We start from the raw sequence: 25,126 nt of genomic DNA on the forward strand, positions 1-25,126 counted from the left end.
AGAGAGAGGGAGAGGCCACGGTCAACCCATCTCCCTGTGAGAGGGAGTGAGCCCACAGTCATCCCATTTCCCTGTGTGAGATGGAGAGCCCACTCTCGTCCCATCTCCCTGTGTGAGAGAAAGAGCCCACGGTCATCCCATTTCCCTGTGTGAAAGAGAGGGATGGCCCACATGTCATCCCATCTCCCTGTGAGAGTGGGAGAGAGGGAGAGCCCACGGTTATCCCATCTCTCTGTAAGAGAGAGAGGCCATGGTCATCCCATCATCCTGTGTGAGAGAGAGAGCCCTCAGTCATCCCATCTCCCTGTGAGAGAGGGAGGCCATGGTCATCCCATCATCCTGTGTGAGTGTGAGAGCCCTCAATCATCTCATCTCCCTGTGAAAGTGAGAGAGTCCACGTTCATCCCATCTCCCTGTGAGAGGGAGAGAGACCACAGTCATCCCATCTCCCTGAGAGAGGAAGGCATGGTCATTGCATCTCCCTGTGAGAGAGGGAGAGCCTACGGTCATCCCATCATCCTGTGTGAGTGTGAGAGCCCTCAATCATCTCATCTCCCTGTGAAAGTGAGAGAGTCCACGTTCATCCCATCTCCCTGTGAGAGGGAGAGAGACCACAGTCATCCCATCTCCCTGAGAGAGGAAGGCATGGTCATTGCATCTCCCTGTGAGAGAGGGAGAGGCCACGGTCATCCCATCTCCCTGTGTGAGATGGAGAGTCCACAATCATCGCATCTCCCTGTGTGAGATGGAGAGAGACGGAGAGGCCACGGTAAACCCATCTCCTTGTGAGAGAGAGTGAGACCACTGTTATCCCATCTCCCTGTGTGAGATGGAGAGCCAATGGTCATCACATCTCCCTGTGAGAGGGAGAAGGCATGGTCATTGCATCTCCCTGTGAGAGAGGGAGAGTCCACGGTCATCCCAATTCCATGTGTGAGATGGAGAGAGAGGGAGAGGCCACGGTCAACCCATCTCACTGTGAGAGGGAGTGAGCCCACAGTCATCCCATTTCCCTGCATAAGATGGAGAGAGACTACGGTCATCCCATCTCCCTTTGTGAGAGAGAGAGCCCACGGTCATCCCATATCCCTTTAAGAGAGAGACGGAGAGCAAACATGTCATCCCATTTCCCTGTGTGAGATGGAGAGCCCACTCTCATCCCATATCCCTGTCTGAGAGAGAGGGATGGCCCACATGTCATCCCATCTCCCTGTGAGAGTGAGAGAGAGGGGGAGGCCACGGTCATCACAACTCGCTGTGAGTGGGAGAGAGGGAGAGCCCACGGTTAGCCCATCTCTCTGTAAGAGGGAGAGAGACCACGGTCATCCCATCTCCCTGTGAGAGCGGGAGGCCATGGTCATCCCATCATCCTGTGTGAGGGAGAGAGAGCCCATGGTAATCACATCTCCCTGTGAGAGAGAGAGAGCCCACGGTCATCCCATCTCCCTGTGAGAGGCAGAAGGCATGGTCATTGCATCTCCCTGTGAGAGAGGGAGAGCCTATGGTCATCCAATCTCCCTGTATGAGATGGAGAGACAGGGAGAGGCCACGGTCATCCCATCTCCCTATGTGAGAGAGTGAGCCCATGGTCATCACATCTCCCTGTGAGAGAGAGATGGTGAGCCCCCAGTCATCCCATCACCCTGAGAGAGGGAGAAGGCATGGTCATTGCATCACCCTGTGAGAGAGGGAGAGTCCACGGTCAACGATCTCCCTGTGTGAGATGGAGAGAGAGGGAGAGGCCACGGTAAACCTATCTCCGTGTGAGAGAGAGTGAGCCCACAGTCATCCCATTTCTCTGTGTGAGATGGAGAGTCCACGGTCATCCCATCTCCCTGTGTGAGATGGAGAGAGAGGGAGAGGCCACGGTAAACCCATCTCCCTGTGAGAGATGGAGAGCCAATGGTCATCACATCTCCCTATGAGAGAGAGAGGGTGAGCCCCCGGTCATCCCATCTCCCTGTGAGAGGGAGAAGGCATGGTCATTGCATCTCCCTGTGAGAGAGGGAGAGTCCACGGTACTCCCATCTCCCTGTGTGAGATGGAGAGAGAGGGAGAGGCCACGGTCATCCCAACTCGCTGTAAGAGAGAGAGGCCATGGTCATCCCATCATCCTGTGTGAGAGAGAGAGCCCTCAGTCATCCCATCTCCCTGTGAGAGAGGGAGGCCATGGTCATCCCATCATCCTGTGTGAGTGTGAGAGCCCTCAATCATCTCATCTCCCTGTGAGAGTGAGAGAGTCCACGTTCATCCCACCTCTCTGTGAGAGGGAGAGAGACCACGGTCATCCCATCTCCCTGTGAGAGTGGGAGGCCATGGTCATCCCATCATCCTGTGTGAGGGAGAGAGAGCCCATGGTAATCCCATCATCCTGTGTGAGAGAGAGTGAGCCCACGGTAATCCGATTTCCCTGTGAGAGGGAGAAGGCATGGTCATTGCATCTCCCTGTGAGAGAGGGAGAGACCACGGTCAACCCATCTCCCTGTGTGAGATGGAGAGAGAGGGAGAGGCCGCGGTAAACCCATCTCCCTGTGAGAGAGAGTGAGCCCACAGTCATCCCATTTCCCTTTGTGAGATGGAGAGTCCACGCTCATCTCATCTCCCTGTGAGAGAGAGATTCCATGGTCATCCCATCATCCTGTGTGAGAGAGAGAGCCCACGGTCATCCCATCTCCTTGTGAGAGTGCGAGGGCGTGGTCATTGCATCTCCCTGTGAGAGAGGGAGATTCCACAGTCATCCCATCTCCGTGTGAGAGAGAGGGATAGCCCACGGTCATCCCATCTCCCTGTGTGAGATGGAGAGCCCGATCTCTGCCCATCTCCCTGTGTGAGAGAGAGGGAGAGGCCACGGTCAACCCATCTCCCTGTGAGAGGGAGTGAGCCCACAGTCATCCCATTTCCCTGTGTGAGATGGAGAGTCCACGGTCATTCCATCTCCCTGTGTGAGATGGAGAGAGAGGGAGAGGCCACCGTAAACCCATCTCCCTGTGAGAGAGAGTGAGCCCACGGTTATCCCATCTCCCTGTGTGAGATGGAGAGCCCACGGTACTCCCATCTCCCTGTGTGAGATGGAGAGAGAGGGAGAGGCCACGGTCATCCCAACTCGCTGTGAGTGGGAGAGAGGGAGAGCCCACGGTTATCCCAACTCTCTGTAAGAGAGAGAGGCCATGGTCATCCCATCATCCTGTGTGAGAGAGAGAGCCCTCAGTCATCCCATCTCCCTGTGAGAGAGGGAGGCCATGGTCATCCCATCATCCTGTGTGAGTGTGAGAGCCCTCAATCATCTCATCTCCCTGTGAGAGTGAGAGAGTCTACGTTCATCCCACCTCTCTGTGAGAGGGAGAGAGACCACGGTCATCCCATCTCCCTGTGAGAGTGGAAGGCCATGGTCATCCCATCATCCTGTGTGAGGGAGAGAGAGCCCATGGTAATCACATCTCCCTGTGAGAGAGAGTGAGCCCACGGTAATCCGATTTCCCTGTGAGAGGGAGAAGGCATGGTCATTGCATCTCCCTGTGAGAGAGGGAGAGACCACGGTCAACCCATCTCCCTGTGTGAGATGGAGAGAGAGGGAGAGGCCACGGTAAACCCATCTCCCTGTGAGAAAGAGTGAGCCCACAGTCATCCCATTTCCCTTTGTGAGATGTAGAGTCCACGCTCATCTCATCTCCCTGTGAGAGAGAGAGAGTCCACGTTCATCCCATCTCCCTGTGAGAGGGAGAGAGACCACGGTCAACCCATCTCCCTGTGAGAGGGAGTGAGCCCACAGTCATCCCATTTCCCTGTGTGAGATGGAGAGCCCACGGTACTCCCATCTCCCTGTGTGAGATGGAGAGAGAGGGAGAGGCCACGGTAAACCTATCTCCCTGTGAGAGAGAGTGAGCCCACAGTCATCCCATTTCCCTGTGTGAGATGGAGAGTCCACGGTCATCAAATCTCCCTGTGTGAGATGGTGAGAGAGGGAGAGGCCACGGTCATCCCATCTCCCTGTGTGAGATGGAGAGTCCACAGTCATCCCATCTCCCTGTGTGAAATGGAGAGAGACGGAGAGGCCACGGTAAACCCATCTCCCTGTGAGAGAGAGTGAGCCCACTGTTATCCCATCTCCCTGTGTGAGATGGAGAGCCAATGGTCATCACATCTCCCTGTAAGAGAGAGAGGGTGAGCCCCCGGTCATCCCATCTCCCTGTGAGAGGGAGAAGGCATGGTCATTGCATCTCCCTGTGAGTGAGGGAGAGTCCACGGTCATCCCATCTCCGTGTGTGAGATGGAGAGAGAGGGAGAGGCCACGGTCAACCCATCTCCCTGTGAGAGGGAGTGAGCCCACAGTCATCCCATTTCCCTGTGTGAGATGGAGAGCCCACTCTCGTCCCATCTCCCTGTGTGAGAGAAAGAGCCCACGGTCATCCCATTTCCCTGTGTGAAAGAGAGGGATGGCCCACATGTCATCCCATCTCCCTGTGAGAGTGAGAGAGAGGGAGAGGCCATGGTCATCCCATCTCGCTGTGAGTGGGAGAGAGGGAGAGCCCACGGTTATCCCATCTCTCTGTAAGAGAGAGAGGCCATGGTCATCCCATCATCCTGTGTGAGAGAGAGAGCCCTCAGTCATCCCATCTCCCTGTGAGAGAGGGAGGCCATGGTCATCCCATTATCCTGTGTGAGTGTGAGAGCCCTCAATCATCTCATCTCCCTGTGAGAGTGAGAGAGTCTACGTTCATCCCACCTCTCTGTGAGAGGGAGAGAGACCACGGTCATCCCATCTCCCTGTGAGAGTGGGAGGCCATGGTCATCCCATCATCCTGTGTGAGGGAGAGAGAGCCCATGGTAATCACATCTCCCTGTGAGAGAGAGTGAGCCCACGGTAATCCGATTTCCCTGTGAGAGGGAGAAGGCATGGTCATTGCATCTCCCTGTGAGAGAGGGAGAGACCACGGTCAACCCATCTCCCTGTGTGAGATGGAGAGAGAGGGAGAGGCCACGGTAAACCCATCTCCCTGTGAGAGAGAGTGAGCCCACAGTCATCCCATTTCCCTTTGTGAGATGGAGAGTCCACGCTCATCTCATCTCCCTGTGAGAGAGAGAGAGTCCACGTTCATCCCATCTCCCTGTGAGAGGGAGAGAGACCACGGTCAACCCATCTCCCTGTGAGAGGGAGTGAGCCCACAGTCATCCCATTTCCCTGTGTGAGATGGAGAGCCCACGGTACTCCCATCTCCCTGTGTGAGATGGAGAGAGAGGGAGAGGCCACGGTCAACCCATCTCCCTGTGTGAGATGGAGAGAGAGGGAGAGGCCGCGGTAAACCCATCTCCCTGTGAGAGAGAGTGAGCCCACAGTCATCCCATTTCCCTTTGTGAGATGGAGAGTCCACGCTCATCTCATCTCCCTGTGAGAGAGAGATTCCATGGTCATCCCATCATCCTGTGTGAGAGAGAGAGCCCACGGTCATTCCATCTCCTTGTGAGAGTGCGAGGGCGTGGTCATTGCATCTCCCTGTGAGAGAGGGAGATTCCACAGTCATCCCATCTCCGTGTGAGAGAGAGGGATAGCCCACGGTCATCCCATCTCCCTGTGTGAGATGGAGAGCCCGATCTCTGCCCATCTCCCTGTGTGAGAGAGAGGGAGAGGCCACGGTCAACCCATCTCCCTGTGAGAGGGAGTGAGCCCACAGTCATCCCATTTCCCTGTGTGAGATGGAGAGTCCACGGTCATTCCATCTCCCTGTGTGAGATGGAGAGAGAGGGAGAGGCCACCGTAAACCCATCTCCCTGTGAGAGAGAGTGAGCCCACGGTTATCCCATCTCCCTGTGTGAGATGGAGAGCCCACGGTACTCCCATCTCCCTGTGTGAGATGGAGAGAGAGGGAGAGGCCACGGTCATCCCAACTCGCTGTGAGTGGGAGAGAGGGAGAGCCCACGGTTATCCCAACTCTCTGTAAGAGAGAGAGGCCATGGTCATCCCATCATCCTGTGTGAGAGAGAGAGCCCTCAGTCATCCCATCTCCCTGTGAGAGAGGGAGGCCATGGTCATCCCATCATCCTGTGTGAGTGTGAGAGCCCTCAATCATCTCATCTCCCTGTGAGAGTGAGAGAGTCTACGTTCATCCCACCTCTCTGTGAGAGGGAGAGAGACCACGGTCATCCCATCTCCCTGTGAGAGTGGAAGGCCATGGTCATCCCATCATCCTGTGTGAGGGAGAGAGAGCCCATGGTAATCACATCTCCCTGTGAGAGAGAGTGAGCCCACGGTAATCCGATTTCCCTGTGAGAGGGAGAAGGCATGGTCATTGCATCTCCCTGTGAGAGAGGGAGAGACCACGGTCAACCCATCTCCCTGTGTGAGATGGAGAGAGAGGGAGAGGCCACGGTAAACCCATCTCCCTGTGAGAAAGAGTGAGCCCACAGTCATCCCATTTCCCTTTGTGAGATGTAGAGTCCACGCTCATCTCATCTCCCTGTGAGAGAGAGAGAGTCCACGTTCATCCCATCTCCCTGTGAGAGGGAGAGAGACCACGGTCAACCCATCTCCCTGTGAGAGGGAGTGAGCCCACAGTCATCCCATTTCCCTGTGTGAGATGGAGAGTCCACGGTCATCCCATCTCCCTGTGTGAGATGGTGAGAGAGGGAGAGGCCACGGTCATCCCATCTCCCTGTGTGAGATGGAGAGTCCACAGTCATCCCATCTCCCTGTGTGAAATGGAGAGAGACGGATAGGCCACGGTAAACCCATCTCCCTGTGAGAGAGAGTGAGCCCACTGTTATCCCATCTCCCTGTGTGAGATGGAGAGCCAATGGTCATCACATCTCCCTGTAAGAGAGAGAGGGTGAGCCCCCGGTCATCCCATCTCCCTGTGAGAGGGAGAAGGCATGGTCATTGCATCTCCCTGTGAGTGAGGGAGAGTCCACGGTCATCCCATCTCCGTGTGTGAGATGGAGAGAGAGGGAGAGGCCACGGTCAACCCATCTCCCTGTGAGAGAGAGTGAGCCCACAGTCATCCCATTTCCCTGTGTGAGATGGAGAGCCCACTCTCGTCCCATCTCCCTGTGTGAGAGAAAGAGCCCACGGTCATCCCATTTCCCTGTGTGAAAGAGAGGGATGGCCCACATGTCATCCCATCTCCCTGTGAGAGTGAGAGAGAGGGAGAGGCCATGGTCATCCCATCTCGCTGTGAGTGGGAGAGAGGGAGAGCCCACGGTTATCCCATCTCTCTGTAAGAGAGAGAGGCCATGGTCATCCCATCATCCTGTGTGAGAGAGAGAGCCCTCAGTCATCCCATCTCCCTGTGAGAGAGGGAGGCCATGGTCATCCCATCATCCTGTGTGAGTGTGAGAGCCCTCAATCATCTCATCTCCCTGTGAGAGTGAGAGAGTCTACGTTCATCCCACCTCTCTGTGAGAGGGAGAGAGACCACGGTCATCCCATCTCCCTGTGAGAGTGGGAGGCCATGGTCATCCCATCATCCTGTGTGAGGGAGAGAGAGCCCATGGTAATCACATCTCCCTGTGAGAGAGAGTGAGCCCACGGTAATCCGATTTCCCTGTGAGAGGGAGAAGGCATGGTCATTGCATCTCCCTGTGAGAGAGGGAGAGACCACGGTCAACCCATCTCCCTGTGTGAGATGGAGAGAGAGGGAGAGGCCACGGTAAACCCATCTCCCTGTGAGAAAGAGTGAGCCCACAGTCATCCCATTTCCCTTTGTGAGATGGAGAGTCCACGCTCATCTCATCTCCCTGTGAGAGAGAGAGAGTCCACGTTCATCCCATCTCCCTGTGAGAGGGAGAGAGACCACGGTCAACCCATCTCCCTGTGAGAGGGAGTGAGCCCACAGTCATCCCATTTCCCTGTGTGAGATGGAGAGCCCACGGTACTCCCATCTCCCTGTGTGAGATGGAGAGAGAGGGAGAGGCCACGGTAAACCTATCTCCCTGTGAGAGAGAGTGAGCCCACAGTCATCCCATTTCCCTGTGTGAGATGGAGAGTCCACGGTCATCCCATCTCCCTGTGTGAGATGGTGAGAGAGGGAGAGGCCACGGTCATCCCATCTCCCTGTGTGAGATGGAGAGTCCACAGTCATCCCATCTCCCTGTGTGAAATGGAGAGAGACGGAGAGGCCACGGTAAACCCATCTCCCTGTGAGAGAGAGTGAGCCCACTGTTATCCCATCTCCCTGTGTGAGATGGAGAGCCAATGGTCATCACATCTCCCTGTAAGAGAGAGAGGGTGAGCCCCCGGTCATCCCATCTCCCTGTGAGAGGGAGAAGGCATGGTCATTGCATCTCCCTGTGAGTGAGGGAGAGTCCACGGTCATCCCATCTCCGTGTGTGAGATGGAGAGGGAGGGAGAGGCCACGGTCAACCCATCTCCCTGTGAGAGGGAGTGAGCCCACAGTCATCCCATTTCCCTGTGTGAGATGGAGAGCCCACTCTCGTCCCATCTCCCTGTGTGAGAGAAAGAGCCCACGGTCATCCCATTTCCCTGTGTGAAAGAGAGGGATGGCCCACATGTCATCCCATCTCCCTGTGAGAGTGAGAGAGAGGGAGAGGCCATGGTCATCCCATCTCGCTGTGAGTGGGAGAGAGGGAGAGCCCACGGTTATCCCATCTCTCTGTAAGAGAGAGAGGCCATGGTCATCCCATCATCCTGTGTGAGAGAGAGAGCCCTCAGTCATCCCATCTCCCTGTGAGAGAGGGAGGCCATGGTCATCCCATCATCCTGTGTGAGTGTGAGAGCCCTCAATCATCTCATCTCCCTGTGAAAGTGAGAGAGTCCACGTTCATCCCATCTCCCTGTGAGAGGGAGAGAGACCACAGTCATCCCATCTCCCTGAGAGAGGAAGGCATGGTCATTGCATCTCCCTGTGAGAGAGGGAGAGCCTACGGTCATCCCATCTCCCTGAGTGAGATGGTGAGAGAGGGAGAGGCCACGGTCATCCCATCTCCCTGTGTGAGATGGAGAGTCCACAATCATCCCATCTCCCTGTGTGAGATGGAGAGAGACGGAGAGGCCACGGTAAACCCATCTCCCTGTGAGAGAGAGTGAGCCCACTGTTATCCCATCTCCCTGTGTGAGATGGAGAGCCAATGGTCATCACATCTCCCTGTGAGAGGGAGAAGGCATGGTCATTGCATCTCCCTGTGAGAGAGGGAGAGTCCACGGTCATCCCAATTCCATGTGTGAGATGGAGAGAGAGGGAGAGGCCACGGTCAACCCATCTCCCTGTGAGAGGGAGTGAGCCCACAGTCATCCCATTTCCCTGCATAAGATGGAGAGAGACTACGGTCATCCCATCTCCCTTTGTGAGAGAGAGAGCCCACGGTCATCCCATATCCCTTTAAGAGAGAGACGGAGAGCAAACATGTCATCCCATTTCCCTGTGTGAGATGGAGAGCCCACTCTCATCCCATATCCCTGTCTGAGAGAGAGGGATGGCCCACATGTCATCCCATCTCCCTGTGAGAGTGAGAGAGAGGGGGAGGCCACGGTCATCCCAACTCGCTGTGAGAGGGAGAGAGGGAGAGCCCACGGTTAGCCCATCTCTCTGTAAGAGGGAGAGAGACCACGGTCATCCCATCTCCCTGTGAGAGCGGGAGGCCATGGTCATCCCATCATTCTGTGTGAGGGAGAGAGAGCCCATGGTAATCACATCTCCCTGTGAGAGAGAGAGAGCCCACGGTCATCCCATCTCCCTGTGAGAGGCAGAAGGCATGGTCATTGCATCTCCCTGTGAGAGAGGGAGAGCCTATGGTCATCCAATCTCCCTGTATGAGATGGAGAGACAGGGAGAGGCCACGGTCATCCCATCTCCCTATGTGAGAGAGTGAGCCCATGGTCATCACATCTCCCTGTGAGAGAGAGATGGTGAGCCCCCAGTCATCCCATCTCCCTGTGAGAGGGAGAAGGCATGGTCATTGCATCACCCTGCAAGAGAGGGAGAGTCCACGGTCAACGATCTCCCTGTGTGAGATGGAGAGAGAGGGAGAGGCCACGATAAACCTATCTCCCTGTGAGAGAGAGTGAGCCCACGGTTATCCCATCTCCCTGTGTGAGATGGAGAGCCAATGGTCATCACATCTCCCTATGAGAGAGAGAGGGTGAGCCCCCGGTCATCCCATCTCCCTGTGAGAGGGAGAAGGCATGGTCATTGCATCTCCCTGTGAGAGAGGGAGAGTCCACGGTACTCCCATCTCCCTGTGTGAGATGGAGAGAGAGGGAGAGGCCACGGTCATCCCAACTCGCTGTGAGTGGGAGAGAGGGAGAGCCCACGGTTATCCCATCTCTCTGTAAGAGAGAGAGGCCATGGTCATCCCATCATCCTGTGTGAGAGAGAGAGCCCTCAGTCATCCCATCTCCCTGTGAGAGAGGGAGGCCATGGTCATCCCATCATCCTGTGTGAGTGTGAGAGCCCTCAATCATCTCATCTCCCTGTGAGAGTGAGAGAGTCCACGTTCATCCCACCTCTCTGTGAGAGGGAGAGAGACCACGGTCATCCCATCTCCCTGTGAGAGTGGGAGGCCATGGTCATCCCATCATCCTGTGTGAGGGAGAGAGAGCCCATGGTAATCCCATCTCCCTGTGAGAGAGAGTGAGCCCACGGTAATCCGATTTCCCTGTGAGAGGGAGAAGGCATGGTCATTGCATCTCCCTGTGAGAGAGGGAGAGACCACGGTCAACCCATCTCCCTGTGTGAGATGGAGAGAGAGGGAGAGGCCACGGTAAACCCATCTCCCTGTGAGAGAGAGTGAGCCCACAGACATCCCATTTCCCTTTGTGAGATGGAGAGTCCACGCTCATCTCATCTCCCTGTGAGAGAGAGATTCCATGGTCATCCCATCATCCTGTGTGAGAGAGAGAGCCCACGGTCATCCCATCTCCGTGTGAGAGAGAGGGATAGCCCACGGTCATCCCATCTCCCTGTGTGAGATGGAGAGCCCGATCTCTGCCCATCTCCCTGTGTGAGAGAGAGGGAGAGGCCACGGTCAACCCATCTCCCTGTGAGAGGGAGTGAGCCCACAGTCATCCCATTTCCCTGTGTGAGATGGAGAGTCCACGGTCATCCCATCTCCCTGTGTGAGATGGAGAGAGAGGGAGAGGCCACCGTAAACCCATCTCCCTGTGAGAGAGAGTGAGCCCACGGTTATCCCATCTCCCTGTGTGAGATGGAGAGCCCACGGTACTCCCATCTCCCTGTGTGAGATGGAGAGAGAGGGAGAGGCCACGGTCATCCCAACTCGCTGTGAGTGGGAGAGAGGGAGAGCCCACGGTTATCCCAACTCTCTGTAAGAGAGAGAGGCCATGGTCATCCCATCATCCTGTGTGAGAGAGAGAGCCCTCAGTCATCCCATCTCCCTGTGAGAGAGGGAGGCCATGGTCATCCCATCATCCTGTGTGAGTGTGAGAGCCCTCAATCATCTCATCTCCCTGTGAGAGTGAGAGAGTCCACGTTCATCCCACCTCTCTGTGAGAGGGAGAGAGACCACGGTCATCCCATCTCCCTGTGAGAGTGGGAGGCCATGGTCATCCCATCATCCTGTGTGAGTGAGAGAGAGCCCATGGTAATCCCATCTCCCTGTGAGAGAGAGTGAGCCCACGGTAATCAGATTTCCCTGTGAGAGGGAGAAGACATGGTCATTGCATCTCCCTGTGAGAGAGGGAGAGACCACGGTCAACCCATCTCCCTGTGTGAGATGGAGAGAGAGGGAGAGGCCACGGTAAACCCATCTCCCTGTGAGAGAGAGTGAGCCCACAGTCATCCCATTTCCCTTTGTGAGATGGAGAGTCCACGCTCATCTCATCTCCCTGTGAGAGAGAGATTCCATGGTCATCCCATCATCCTGTGTGAGAGAGAGAGCCCACGGTCATCCCATCTCCTTGTGAGAGTGCGAGGGCGTGGTCATTGCATCTCCCTGTGAGAGAGGGAGATTCCACAGTCATCCCATCTCCGTGTGAGAGAGAGGGATAGCCCACGGTCATCCCATCTCCCTGTGTGAGATGGAGAGCCCGATCTCTGCCCATCTCCCTGTGTGAGAGAGAGGGAGAGGCCACGGTCAACCCATCTCCCTGTGAGAGGGAGTGAGCCCACAGTCATCCCATTTCCCTGTGTGAGATGGAGAGTCCACGGTCATTCCATCTCCCTGTGTGAGATGGAGAGAGAGGGAGAGGCCACGGTCATCCCAACTCGCTGTGAGTGGGAGAGAGGGAGAGCCCACGGTTATCCCAACTCTCTGTAAGAGAGAGAGGCCATGGTCATCCCATCATCCTGTGTGAGAGAGAGAGCCCTCAGTCATCCCATCTCCCTGTGAGAGAGGGAGGCCATGGTCATCCCATCATCCTGTGTGAGTGTGAGAGCCCTCAATCATCTCATCTCCCTGTGAAAGTGAGAGAGTCCACGTTCATCCCATCTCCCTGTGAGAGGGAGAGAGACCACAGTCATCCCATCTCCCTGAGAGAGGAAGGCATGGTCATTGCATCTCCCTGTGAGAGAGGGAGAGCCTACGGTCATCCCATCTCCCTGAGTGAGATGGTGAGAGAGGGAGAGGCCACGGTCATCCCATCTCCCTGTGTGAGATGGAGAGTCCACAATCATCCCATCTCCCTGTGTGAGATGGAGAGAGACGGAGAGGCCACGGTAAACCCATCTCCCTGTGAGAGAGAGTGAGCCCACTGTTATCCCATCTCCCTGTGTGAGATGGAGAGCCAATGGTCATCACATCTCCCTGTGAGAGGGAGAAGGCATGGTCATTGCATCTCCCTGTGAGAGAGGGAGAGTCCACGGTCATCCCAATTCCATGTGTGAGATGGAGAGAGAGGGAGAGCCCACGGTTATCCCATCTCTCTGTAAGAGAGAGAGGCCATGGTCATCCCATCATCCTGTGTGAGAGAGAGAGCCCTCAGTCATCCCATCTCCCTGTGAGAGAGGGAGAGGCCACGGTCATCCCATCTCCCTGTGAGAGGGAGTGAGCCCACAGTCATCCCATTTCCCTTTGTGAGATGGAGAGTCCACGCTCATCCCATCTCCCTGTGTGAGATGGAGAGAGAGGGAGAGGCCACGGTCAACCCATCTCCCTGTGAGAGAGAGAGATTCCATGGTCATCCCATCATCCTGTGTGAGAGAGAGAGCCCACAGTCATCCCCTCTCCGTGTGAGAGAGAGGGAGAGCCCACGGTCATCCGATCTCCCTGTGTGAGAGAGAGAACCAACGGTCATCACATCTCGCTGTGAGAGAGAGAAGTATAGCCCACATGTCATCCCATCTCCCTGAGAGAGAGAGAGAGAGCCCACGGTCATCCCATCTCCCTTTGTGAGAGAGAGAGCCCATGGTCATCCCATATCCCTGTGAGAGTGAGAGAGAGGGAGAGGCCACGGTCATCCCATCTCGCTGTGAGTGGGAGAGAGGGAGAGCCCACGGTTATCCCATCTCTCTGTAAGAGAGAGAGGCCATGGTCATCCCATCATCCTGTGTGAGAGAGAGAGCCCTCAGTCATCCCATCTCCCTGTGAGAGAGGGAGAGGCCACGGTCATCCCATCTCCCTGTGAGAGGGAGTGAGCCCACAGTCATCCCATTTCCCTTTGTGAGATGGAGAGTCCACGCTCATCCCATCTCCCTGTGAGAGAGAGATTCCATGGTCATCCCATCATCCTGTGTGAGAGAGAGAGCCCACGGTCATCCCATCTCCTTGTGAGAAGGAGAGGCCACGGTCATCCCATCTCGCTGTGTGAGAGAGAAAGAGCCCATGGTAATCCCATCTCCCTGTGAGAGAGAGAGAGAGCCTATGGTAATCCCATCTCCCTGTGAGAGAGAGAGAGCCTATGGTAATCCCATCTCCCTGTGAGAGAGAGAGAGCCTATGGTAATCCCATCTCACTGTGAGAGAGAGTGAGAGAGCCCATGGTCATCCCATCTCCCATTGAGAGAGTGAGAGAGGCAGAGCCCCCCGTCATTCCATCTGCCGCTGAGAGAGGTAGAGAGACCCCATGGTCATCCCGTTCTCTGTTAGAGCGAGAGCGAATGAGCCCTCCGTCATCCCATCTACTTGTTAGAGGGAGAGAGAGACAACCCACGGACATCCCATCTCCCAGTGAGAGGGAAAGGGCATGGTCATTGCATCTCCCTGTGAGAGAGGGAGATCCCACGGTCATCCCATCTCCGTCTGAGAGTGAGAGAGAGCCCACGGTCATCACATCTCCCTTTGTGAGAGAGAGAGAGAGACCCCACGATCAACCCATCTCCCTTTGTGAGAGAGAGAGCACACGGTCATCCCATCTCTCTTTGTGAGAGAGAGAGCCCACAGTGATCCCATCTCCCTGTGTGAAAGAGAGAGAGGCAAAGCCCATGGTCATTCCGTCTCCCTTTGTGAGAGAGAGAGCCCACGTTCATCCCATCTCCCTGTGAGAGGGAGAGAGGGAGAACTCATGGTCATCCCATCTCCGTGTGTGAGATGGAGAGAGAGGGAGAGGCCACGGTAAACCCATCTCCCTGTGAGAGAGAGAACCCACGTTCATCCCATCTCCCTGCGAGAGAGAGAGAGATGTTGAGCCCATGGTCATTCCATCTCCCTGTGAAAGAGGGAGAGAGAGCCCACAGTCATCCCATCTCCCTGTGCGAAGGAGAGAGGGAGAACTCATGGTTATCCCATCTCTGTGCGAGAGAGAGAGAGAGACCACGGTCATGCCATCTCCCTGTGAGAGAGAGTGAGCCCACGGTTATCCGATCTCCCTGTGTGAGATGGAGAGCCCATGGTCATCACATCTCCCTGTGAGAGAGAGAGGTTGAGCCCCCGGTCATCCCATCTCCCTGTGAGAGGGAGAAGGCATGGTCATTGCATCTCCCTGTGAGAGAGGGAGACACCACGGTCATCCCATCTCCCTGTGTGAGATGGAGAGAGAGGGAGAGGCCACGGTCAACCCATCTCCCTGTGAGAGGGAGTGAGCCCACAGTCATCCCATTTCCCTGTGTGAGATGGAGAGTCCACGGTCATCCCATCTCCATGTGTGAGATGGAGAGAGAGGGAGAGGCCACGGTAAACCCATCTCCCTTTGAGAGAGAGTGAGCCCACGGTTATCACATCTCCCTGTGTGAGATGGAGAGCCAATGGTCATCACATCTCCCTGTGAGAGGGAGAGGGTGAGCCCCCGGTCATCCCATCTCCCTGTGAGAGGGAGAAGGCATGGTTATTGCATCTCCCTGTGAGAGGGAGTGAGCCCACAGTCATCCCATTTCCCTGTGTAAGATGGAGAGTCCACGGTCTTCCCATCTCCCTGTGTGAGATGGAGAGAGATGTTGAGCCCATGGTCATTCCATCTCCCTGTGAAAGAGGGAGAGAGAGCCCACAGTCATCCCATCTCCCTGTGCGAAGGAGAGAGGGAGAACTCATGTCATCCCATCTCTGTGCGAGAGAGAGAGAGAGAGACCATGGTCAACCCATCTCCCTGTGAGAGAGAGAGATTCCATGGTCATCCCATCATCCTGTGTGAGATACAGAACCCACGGTCATCCCATCTCCTTGAGAGAGGGCGAGGGCATGGTCATTGCATCTCCCTGTGAGAGAGGGAGATCCCACAGTCATCCCATCTCTGTGTGAGAGAGAGGGAGAGCCCACGGTCATCCCATCTCCCTTTGTGAGAGAGAGAGCCCACGGTCATCCCATATCCCTGTGAGAGAGAGAGGGAGAGCCCCCGGTCATCCCATCTCCCTGTGTGAGATGGAGAGCCCACTCTCATCCCATCTCCCTGTGTGAGAGAAAGAGCCCACGGTCATCCCATATCCCTTTGTGAGAGAGAGAGCCCACGGTCATCCCATATCCCTTTAGGAGAGAGACGGAGAGCAAACATGTCATCCCATTTCCCTGTGTGAGATGGAGAGCCCACTCTCGTCCCATCTCCCTGTGAGAGAGAACGAGCCCACGGTCATCCCATATCCCTGTGTGAAAGAGAGGGACGGCCCACATGTCATCCCATCTCCCTGTGAGAGTGAGAGAGAGGGAGAGGCCACGGTCACCACATCTCCCTGTGTGAGAGAGAGAGCCCTCAGTCATCCCATCTCCCTGTGAGAGAGGGAGGCCATGGTCATCCCATCATCCTGTGTGAGTGTGAGAGCCCTCAATCATCTCATCTCAATGTGAAAGTGAGAGAGTCCACGTTCATCCCACCTCTCTGTGAGAGGGAGAGAGACCACGGTCATTCCATCTGCCTGTGAGAGGGAGAGAGACCACGGTCATTCCATCTCCCTGTGAGAGGGAGAGAGACCACGGTCAATCCATCTCCCTGTGAGAGGGAGAGAGTCCAAGTTCATCCCATCTCCCTGTGAGAGGTAGAGAGACCACGGTCATCCCATCTCCCTGTGAGAGTGGGAGGCCATGGTCATCCCTTCATCCTGTGTGAGGGAGAGAGAGCCCATGGTCATTCCATCTCCCTGTGAGAGAGGGAGAGAGAGGGAGAGGCCACGGTCATCTCATCTCCCTGTGAGAGGGAGCAGGTATGGTCATTGCATCTCCCTATGAGAGAGAGAGAGAGAGAGAGAGCCCACGGTCATCCCATCTCCTTGAGAGAGGGCGCAGGTATGGTCATTGCATCTCCCTGTGAGAGAGGGAGATCCCACAGTCATCCCATCTCTGTGTGAGAGAGAGGGAGAGCCCACGGTCATCCCATCTCCCTTTGTGAGAGAGAGAGCCCACGGTCATCCCATATCCCCGTGAGAGAGAGAGGGAGAGCCCCCGGTCATCCCATCTCCCTGTGTGAGAGAAAGAGCCCACGGTCATCCCATCTCCCTGTGTGAGAGAAAGAGCCCACGGTCATCCCATATCCCTTTGTGAGAGAGAGAGCCCACGGTCTTCCCATCTCCCTGTGAGAGTGGGAGGCCATGGTCATCCCTTCATCCTGTGTGAGGGAGAGAGAGCCCATGGTAATCCCATCTCCCTGTGAGAGTGAGAAAGCCCACGGTCATCCCATCTCCTTGTGAGAGAGGGAGAGCCCATAGTCATTCCATCTCTTTGTGAGAGAGTGAGTGAGGGAGAGCCCACGTTCATCCCATCTCCCAGTGAGAGAGAGAGCCCATGGTCATCCCATATCCCTGTGAGAGTGAGAGAGAGGGAGAGGCCACGGTCATCCCATCTCGCTGTGAGTGGGAGAGAGGGAGAGCCCACGGTTATCCCATCTCTCTGTAAGAGAGAGAGGCCATGGTCATCCCATCATCCTGTGTGAGAGAGAGAGCCCTCAGTCATCCCATCTCCCTGTGAGAGAGGGAGAGCCCCCGGTCATCCCATCTCCCTGTGTGAGATGGAGAGCCCACTCTCATCCCATCTCCCTGTGTGAGAGAAAGAGCCCACGGTCATCCCATATCCCTTTGTGAGAGAGAGAGCCCACGGTCATCCCATATCCCTTTAGGAGAGAGACGGAGAGCAAACATGTCATCCCATTTCCCTGTGTGAGATGGAGAGCCCACTCTCGTCCCATCTCCCTGTGAGAGAGAACGAGCCCACGGTCATCCCATATCCCTGTGTGAAAGAGAGGGACGGCCCACATGTCATCCCATCTCCCTGTGAGAGTGAGAGAGAGGGAGAGGCCACGGTCACCACATCTCCCTGTGTGAGAGAGAGAGCCCTCAGTCATCCCATCTCCCTGTGAGAGAGGGAGGCCATGGTCATCCCATCATCCTGTGTGAGTGTGAGAGCCCTCAATCATCTCATCTCAATGTGAAAGTGAGAGAGTCCACGTTCATCCCACCTCTCTGTGAGAGGGAGAGAGACCACGGTCATTCCATCTGCCTGTGAGAGGGAGAGAGACCACGGTCATTCCATCTCCCTGTGAGAGGGAGAGAGACCACGGTCAATCCATCTCCCTGTGAGAGGGAGAGAGTCCAAGTTCATCCCATCTCCCTGTGAGAGGTAGAGAGACCACGGTCATCCCATCTCCCTGTGAGAGTGGGAGGCCATGGTCATCCCTTCATCCTGTGTGAGGGAGAGAGAGCCCATGGTCATTCCATCTCCCTGTGAGAGAGGGAGAGAGAGGGAGAGGCCACGGTCATCTCATCTCCCTGTGAGAGGGAGCAGGTATGGTCATTGCATCTCCCTATGAGAGAGAGAGAGAGAGAGAGAGCCCACGGTCATCCCATCTCCTTGAGAGAGGGCGCAGGTATGGTCATTGCATCTCCCTGTGAGAGAGGGAGATCCCACAGTCATCCCATCTCTGTGTGAGAGAGAGGGAGAGCCCACGGTCATCCCATCTCCCTTTGTGAGAGAGAGAGCCCACGGTCATCCCATATCCCCGTGAGAGAGAGAGGGAGAGCCCCCGGTCATCCCATCTCCCTGTGTGAGAGAAAGAGCCCACGGTCATCCCATCTCCCTGTGTGAGAGAAAGAGCCCACGGTCATCCCATATCCCTTTGTGAGAGAGAGAGCCCACGGTCTTCCCATCTCCCTGTGAGAGTGGGAGGCCATGGTCATCCCTTCATCCTGTGTGAGGGAGAGAGAGCCCATGGTAATCCCATCTCCCTGTGAGAGTGAGAAAGCCCACGGTCATCCCATCTCCTTGTGAGAGAGGGAGAGCCCATAGTCATTCCATCTCTTTGTGAGAGAGTGAGTGAGGGAGAGCCCACGTTCATCCCATCTCCCAGTGAGAGAGAGAGCCCATGGTCATCCCATATCCCTGTGAGAGTGAGAGAGAGGGAGAGGCCACGGTCATCCCATCTCGCTGTGAGTGGGAGAGAGGGAGAGCCCACGGTTATCCCATCTCTCTGTAAGAGAGAGAGGCCATGGTCATCCCATCATCCTGTGTGAGAGAGAGAGCCCTCAGTCATCCCATCTCCCTGTGAGAGAGGGAGAGGCCACGGTCATCCCATCTCCCTGTGAGAGGGAGTGAGCCCACAGTCATCCCATTTCCCTTTGTGAGATGGAGAGTCCACGCTCATCCCATCTCCCTGTGAGAGAGAGATTCCATGGTCATCCCATCATCCTGTGTGAGAGAGAGAGCCCACGGTCATCCCATCTCCTTGTGAGAAGGAGAGGCCACGGTCATCCCATCTCGCTGTGTGAGAGAGAAAGAGCCCATGGTAATCCCATCTCCCTGTGAGAGAGAGAGAGAGCCTATGGTAATCCCATCTCCCTGTGAGAGAGAGAGAGCCTATGGTAATCCCATCTCCCTGTGAGAGAGAGAGAGCCTATGGTAATCCCATCTCACTGTGAGAGAGAGTGAGAGAGCCCATGGTCATCCCATCTCCCATTGAGAGAGTGAGAGAGGCAGAGCCCCCCGTCATTCCATCTGCCGCTGAGAGAGGTAGAGAGACCCCATGGTCATCCCGTTCTCTGTTAGAGCGAGAGCGAATGAGCCCTCCGTCATCCCATCTACTTGTTAGAGGGAGAGAGAGACAACCCACGGACATCCCATCTCCCAGTGAGAGGGAAAGGGCATGGTCATTGCATCTCCCTGTGAGAGAGGGAGATCCCACGGTCATCCCATCTCCGTCTGAGAGTGAGAGAGAGCCCACGGTCATCACATCTCCCTTTGTGAGAGAGAGAGAGAGACCCCACGATCAACCCATCTCCCTTTGTGAGAGAGAGAGCACACGGTCATCCCATCTCTCTTTGTGAGAGAGAGAGCCCACAGTGATCCCATCTCCCTGTGTGAAAGAGAGAGAGGCAAAGCCCATGGTCATTCCGTCTCCCTTTGTGAGAGAGAGAGCCCACGTTCATCCCATCTCCCTGTGAGAGGGAGAGAGGGAGAACTCATGGTCATCCCATCTCCGTGTGTGAGATGGAGAGAGAGGGAGAGGCCACGGTAAACCCATCTCCCTGTGAGAGAGAGAACCCACGTTCATCCCATCTCCCTGCGAGAGAGAGAGAGATGTTGAGCCCATGGTCATTCCATCTCCCTGTGAAAGAGGGAGAGAGAGCCCACAGTCATCCCATCTCCCTGTGCGAAGGAGAGAGGGAGAACTCATGGTTATCCCATCTCTGTGCGAGAGAGAGAGAGAGACCACGGTCATGCCATCTCCCTGTGAGAGAGAGTGAGCCCACGGTTATCCGATCTCCCTGTGTGAGATGGAGAGCCCATGGTCATCACATCTCCCTGTGAGAGAGAGAGGTTGAGCCCCCGGTCATCCCATCTCCCTGTGAGAGGGAGAAGGCATGGTCATTGCATCTCCCTGTGAGAGAGGGAGACACCACGGTCATCCCATCTCCCTGTGTGAGATGGAGAGAGAGGGAGAGGCCACGGTCAACCCATCTCCCTGTGAGAGGGAGTGAGCCCACAGTCATCCCATTTCCCTGTGTGAGATGGAGAGTCCACGGTCATCCCATCTCCATGTGTGAGATGGAGAGAGAGGGAGAGGCCACGGTAAACCCATCTCCCTTTGAGAGAGAGTGAGCCCACGGTTATCACATCTCCCTGTGTGAGATGGAGAGCCAATGGTCATCACATCTCCCTGTGAGAGGGAGAGGGTGAGCCCCCGGTCATCCCATCTCCCTGTGAGAGGGAGAAGGCATGGTTATTGCATCTCCCTGTGAGAGGGAGTGAGCCCACAGTCATCCCATTTCCCTGTGTAAGATGGAGAGTCCACGGTCTTCCCATCTCCCTGTGTGAGATGGAGAGAGATGTTGAGCCCATGGTCATTCCATCTCCCTGTGAAAGAGGGAGAGAGAGCCCACAGTCATCCCATCTCCCTGTGCGAAGGAGAGAGGGAGAACTCATGTCATCCCATCTCTGTGCGAGAGAGAGAGAGAGAGACCATGGTCAACCCATCTCCCTGTGAGAGAGAGAGATTCCATGGTCATCCCATCATCCTGTGTGAGATACAGAACCCACGGTCATCCCATCTCCTTGAGAGAGGGCGAGGGCATGGTCATTGCATCTCCCTGTGAGAGAGGGAGATCCCACAGTCATCCCATCTCTGTGTGAGAGAGAGGGAGAGCCCACGGTCATCCCATCTCCCTTTGTGAGAGAGAGAGCCCACGGTCATCCCATATCCCTGTGAGAGAGAGAGGGAGAGCCCCCGGTCATCCCATCTCCCTGTGTGAGATGGAGAGCCCACTCTCATCCCATCTCCCTGTGTGAGAGAAAGAGCCCACGGTCATCCCATATCCCTTTGTGAGAGAGAGAGCCCACGGTCATCCCATATCCCTTTAGGAGAGAGACGGAGAGCAAACATGTCATCCCATTTCCCTGTGTGAGATGGAGAGCCCACTCTCGTCCCATCTCCCTGTGAGAGAGAACGAGCCCACGGTCATCCCATATCCCTGTGTGAAAGAGAGGGACGGCCCACATGTCATCCCATCTCCCTGTGAGAGTGAGAGAGAGGGAGAGGCCACGGTCACCACATCTCCCTGTGTGAGAGAGAGAGCCCTCAGTCATCCCATCTCCCTGTGAGAGAGGGAGGCCATGGTCATCCCATCATCCTGTGTGAGTGTGAGAGCCCTCAATCATCTCATCTCAATGTGAAAGTGAGAGAGTCCACGTTCATCCCACCTCTCTGTGAGAGGGAGAGAGACCACGGTCATTCCATCTGCCTGTGAGAGGGAGAGAGACCACGGTCATTCCATCTCCCTGTGAGAGGGAGAGAGACCACGGTCATCCCATCTCCCTGTGAGAGGGAGAGAGTCCAAGTTCATCCCATCTCCCTGTGAGAGGTAGAGAGACCACGGTCATCCCATCTCCCTGTGAGAGTGGGAGGCCATGGTCATCCCTTCATCCTGTGTGAGGGAGAGAGAGCCCATGGTCATTCCATCTCCCTGTGAGAGAGGGAGAGAGAGGGAGAGGCCACGGTCATCTCATCTCCCTGTGAGAGGGAGCAGGTATGGTCATTGCATCTCCCTATGAGAGAGAGAGAGAGAGAGAGGTTGAGCCCATGGTCATTCCATCTCCCTGTGAGAGAGCGAGAGAGAACCCACAATCATCCCATCTCCCTGTGTGAGAGAGAGGGTGAGCCCCTGGTCATCCCATCTCCCTGTGAGAGATGGAGAGAGAGGGAAAGGCCACGGTCAACCCATCTCCCTGTGAGAGGGAGTGAGCCCACAGTCATCCCATTTCCTTGTGTGAGATGGAGAGTCCACGCTCATCCCATCTCCCTGTGAGAGAGAGATTCCATGGTCATCCCATCATCCTGTGTGAGAGAGAGAGCCCACGGTCATCCCATCTCCTTGAGAGAGGGCGAGGGCATGGTCATTGCATCTCCCTGTGAGAGAGGGAGATCCCACAGTCATCCCATCTCTGTGTGAGAGAGAGGGAGAGCCCACGGTCATCCCATCTCCCTTTGTGAGAGAGAGAGCCCACGGTCATCCCATATCCCTGTGAGAGAGAGAGGGAGAGCCCCCGGTCATCCCATCTCCCTGTGTGAGAGAAAGAGCCCACGGTCATCCCATCTCCCTGTGTGAGAGAAAGAGCCCACGGTCATCCCATATCCCTTTGTGAGAGAGAGAGCCCACGGTCTTCCCATCTCCCTGTGAGAGTGGGAGGCCATGGTCATCCCTTCATCCTGTGTGAGGGAGAGAGAGCCCATGGTAATCCCATCTCCCTGTGAGAGTGAGAAAGCCCACGGTCATCCCATCTCCTTGTGAGAGAGGGAGAGCCCATAGTCATTCCATCTCTTTGTGAGAGAGTGAGTGAGGGAGAGCCCACGTTCATCCCATCTCCCAGTGAGAGAGAGAGCCCACGGTCATCCCATCTCCCTGTGAGAGAGGGAGAGAGAGGGAGCGGCCACGGTCATCTCATCTCCCTGTGAGAGGGAGCAGGCATGGTCATTGCATCTCCCTATGAGAGAGAGAGAGAGAGAGAGAGAGAGAGAGAGAGGTTGGGCCCATGGTCATTCCATCTCCCTGTGAGAGAGCGAGAGAGAACCCAGAATCATCCCATCTCCCTGTGAGAAGGAGAGAGGGAGAACCCATGGTCAAATCATCTCCGTGCGAGAGAGAGAGAGACCACGGTCATGCCATCTCCCTGTGAGAGAGAGTGAGCCCACGGTTATCCCATCTCCCTGTGAGAAGGAGAGAGGGAGAACCCATGGTCAAATCATCTCCGTGCGAGAGAGAGAGAGACCATGGTCATGCCATCTCCCTGTGAGAGAGAGTGCGCCCACGGTTATCCCATCTCCCTGTGTGAGAGAGAGGGTGAGCCCCCGGTCATCCCATCTCCCTGTGAGAGATGGAGAGAGAGGGAAAGGCCACGGTCAACCCATCTCCCTGTGAGAGGGAGTGAGCCCACAGTCATCCCATTTCCTTGTGTGAGATGGAGAGTCCACGCTCATCCCATCTCCCTGTGAGAGAGAGATTTCATGGTCATCCCATCATCCTGTGTGAGAGAGAGAGCCCACGGTCATCCCATCTCCTTGAGAGAGGGCGAGGGCATGGTCATTGCATCTCCCTGTGAGAGAGGGAGATCCCACAGTCATCCCATCTCTGTGTGAGAGAGAGGGAGAGCCCACGGTCATCCCATCTCCCTTTGTGAGAGAGAGAGCCCACGGTCATCCCATATCCCTGTGAGAGAGAGAGGGAGAGCCCCCGGTCATCCCATCTCCCTGTGTGAGAGAAAGAGCCCACGGTCATCCCATATCCCTGTGTGAAAGAGAGGGATGGCCCACATGTCATCCCATCTCCCTGTGAGAGTGAGAGAGAGGGAGAGGCCACGGTCATCCCAACTCGCTGTGAGTGGGAGAGAGGGAGAGCCGACGGTCATCCCATCTCTCTGTAAGAGAGAGAGGCCATGGACATCCCATCATCCTGTGTGAGAGAGAGAGCCCTCAGTCATCCCATCTCCCTGTGAGAGAGGGAGGCCATGGTCATCCCATCATCCTGTGTGAGTGTGAGAGCCCTCAATCATCTCATCTCCCTGTGAAAGTGAGAGAGTCCACGTTCATCCCATCTCCCTGTGAGAGGGAGAGAGACCACGGTCATCCCATCTCCCTGAGAGTGGGAGGCCATGGTCATCCCATCATCCTGTGTGAGGGAGAGAGAGCCCATGGTCATCCCATCTCCCTGTGTGAGGCAGAGAGCCCTCAGTCATCCCATCTCCCTGTGAGAGAGGGAGAGCCCACTGTCATTCCATCTCCCTGTGAGAGAGGGAGGCCATGGTCATCCCATCATCCTGTGTGAGTGTGAGAGCCCTCAATCATCCCATCTCCCTGTGAGAGTGAGAGAGAGCCCATGATAATCCCATCTCTCTGTGAGAGAGAGAGAGCCCACGGTCATCCCATCTCCCTCTGAGAGAGTGAGAGAGGCAGAGCCAACGGTCATTCCATCTGCCTCTGAGAGAGGTAGAGAGAGTCCACGGTCTTCCCATCTCCCTGTGAGAGAGGGAGGCCATGGTCATCCCATCATCCTGTGTGAGAGAGAGAGAGAGCCCATGGTAATCCCATCTCCCTGTGAGAGAGGGAGAGCCCACGTTCATCCCATCTCCCTGTGAGAATGAGAGAGAAGGAGTGGTCACGTTCATCCCATCTCCCTGTCAGAGGGAGAGAGACCACGGTCATCCCATCTTTCTGTGTGAGAGAGAGAGCCCACGGTCATCCCATCTCCCTGTGAGAGAGTGAGAGATGGAGAGGCCACGGTCATCCCATCTCCCTGTGAGAGGGAGAGAGATGGAGAGCCCACAGTCATCCCATCTCCCTGTGAGAGGGAGAGAGATGGAGAGGCCACGGTCATCCCATCTCCCTGTGAGTGTGAGGCACCCCAACATATGAGGAATGTGTCATGGGAGATGGCAGTGAGGAGAAAGCGAACATACAAGGATGGAGGGGAAGCGATGGAAGCGTGCAAGAAGAGAGTGAGGAAGGGAATTGGATAGATGGAGTTAAGAGGGATGGAAAGAGAGTGGATAAGTAAGGATAACATACGAGAAAGGAGGGAGAAAAATCTTGGAGGTTAGGAAGAGAAGTGAATTGGACGGTGGAAGAAGGGAGAGGAGTTTGAAGAATGGAGGGCTTAGGGAGAGTAGTGAGGCAAGGAGAATTGGGGTTGAGTGGAAGGGGGTTGAAGCGGAAGAAGGGAGATGGGCAGGATGAGTTAGGGACGGAGTTACGAATGGAGAGGGAGGATGGGAGAATGCAGGGAGGATGGAGAGGGTCGTGAGTAGGGCATATCAGAGGGGAGAGAAGATGGAGAGAGTAGGGAAAGGCAAGTTAGGAGAGATGAGGGAGAAGGAGGAGAGAGGGG

This window comes from Hypanus sabinus, chromosome 9 (genome assembly GCF_030144855.1).
Source record: "Hypanus sabinus isolate sHypSab1 chromosome 9, sHypSab1.hap1, whole genome shotgun sequence".
In the NCBI taxonomy this organism is placed as follows: Eukaryota; Metazoa; Chordata; class Chondrichthyes; order Myliobatiformes; family Dasyatidae; genus Hypanus; species Hypanus sabinus.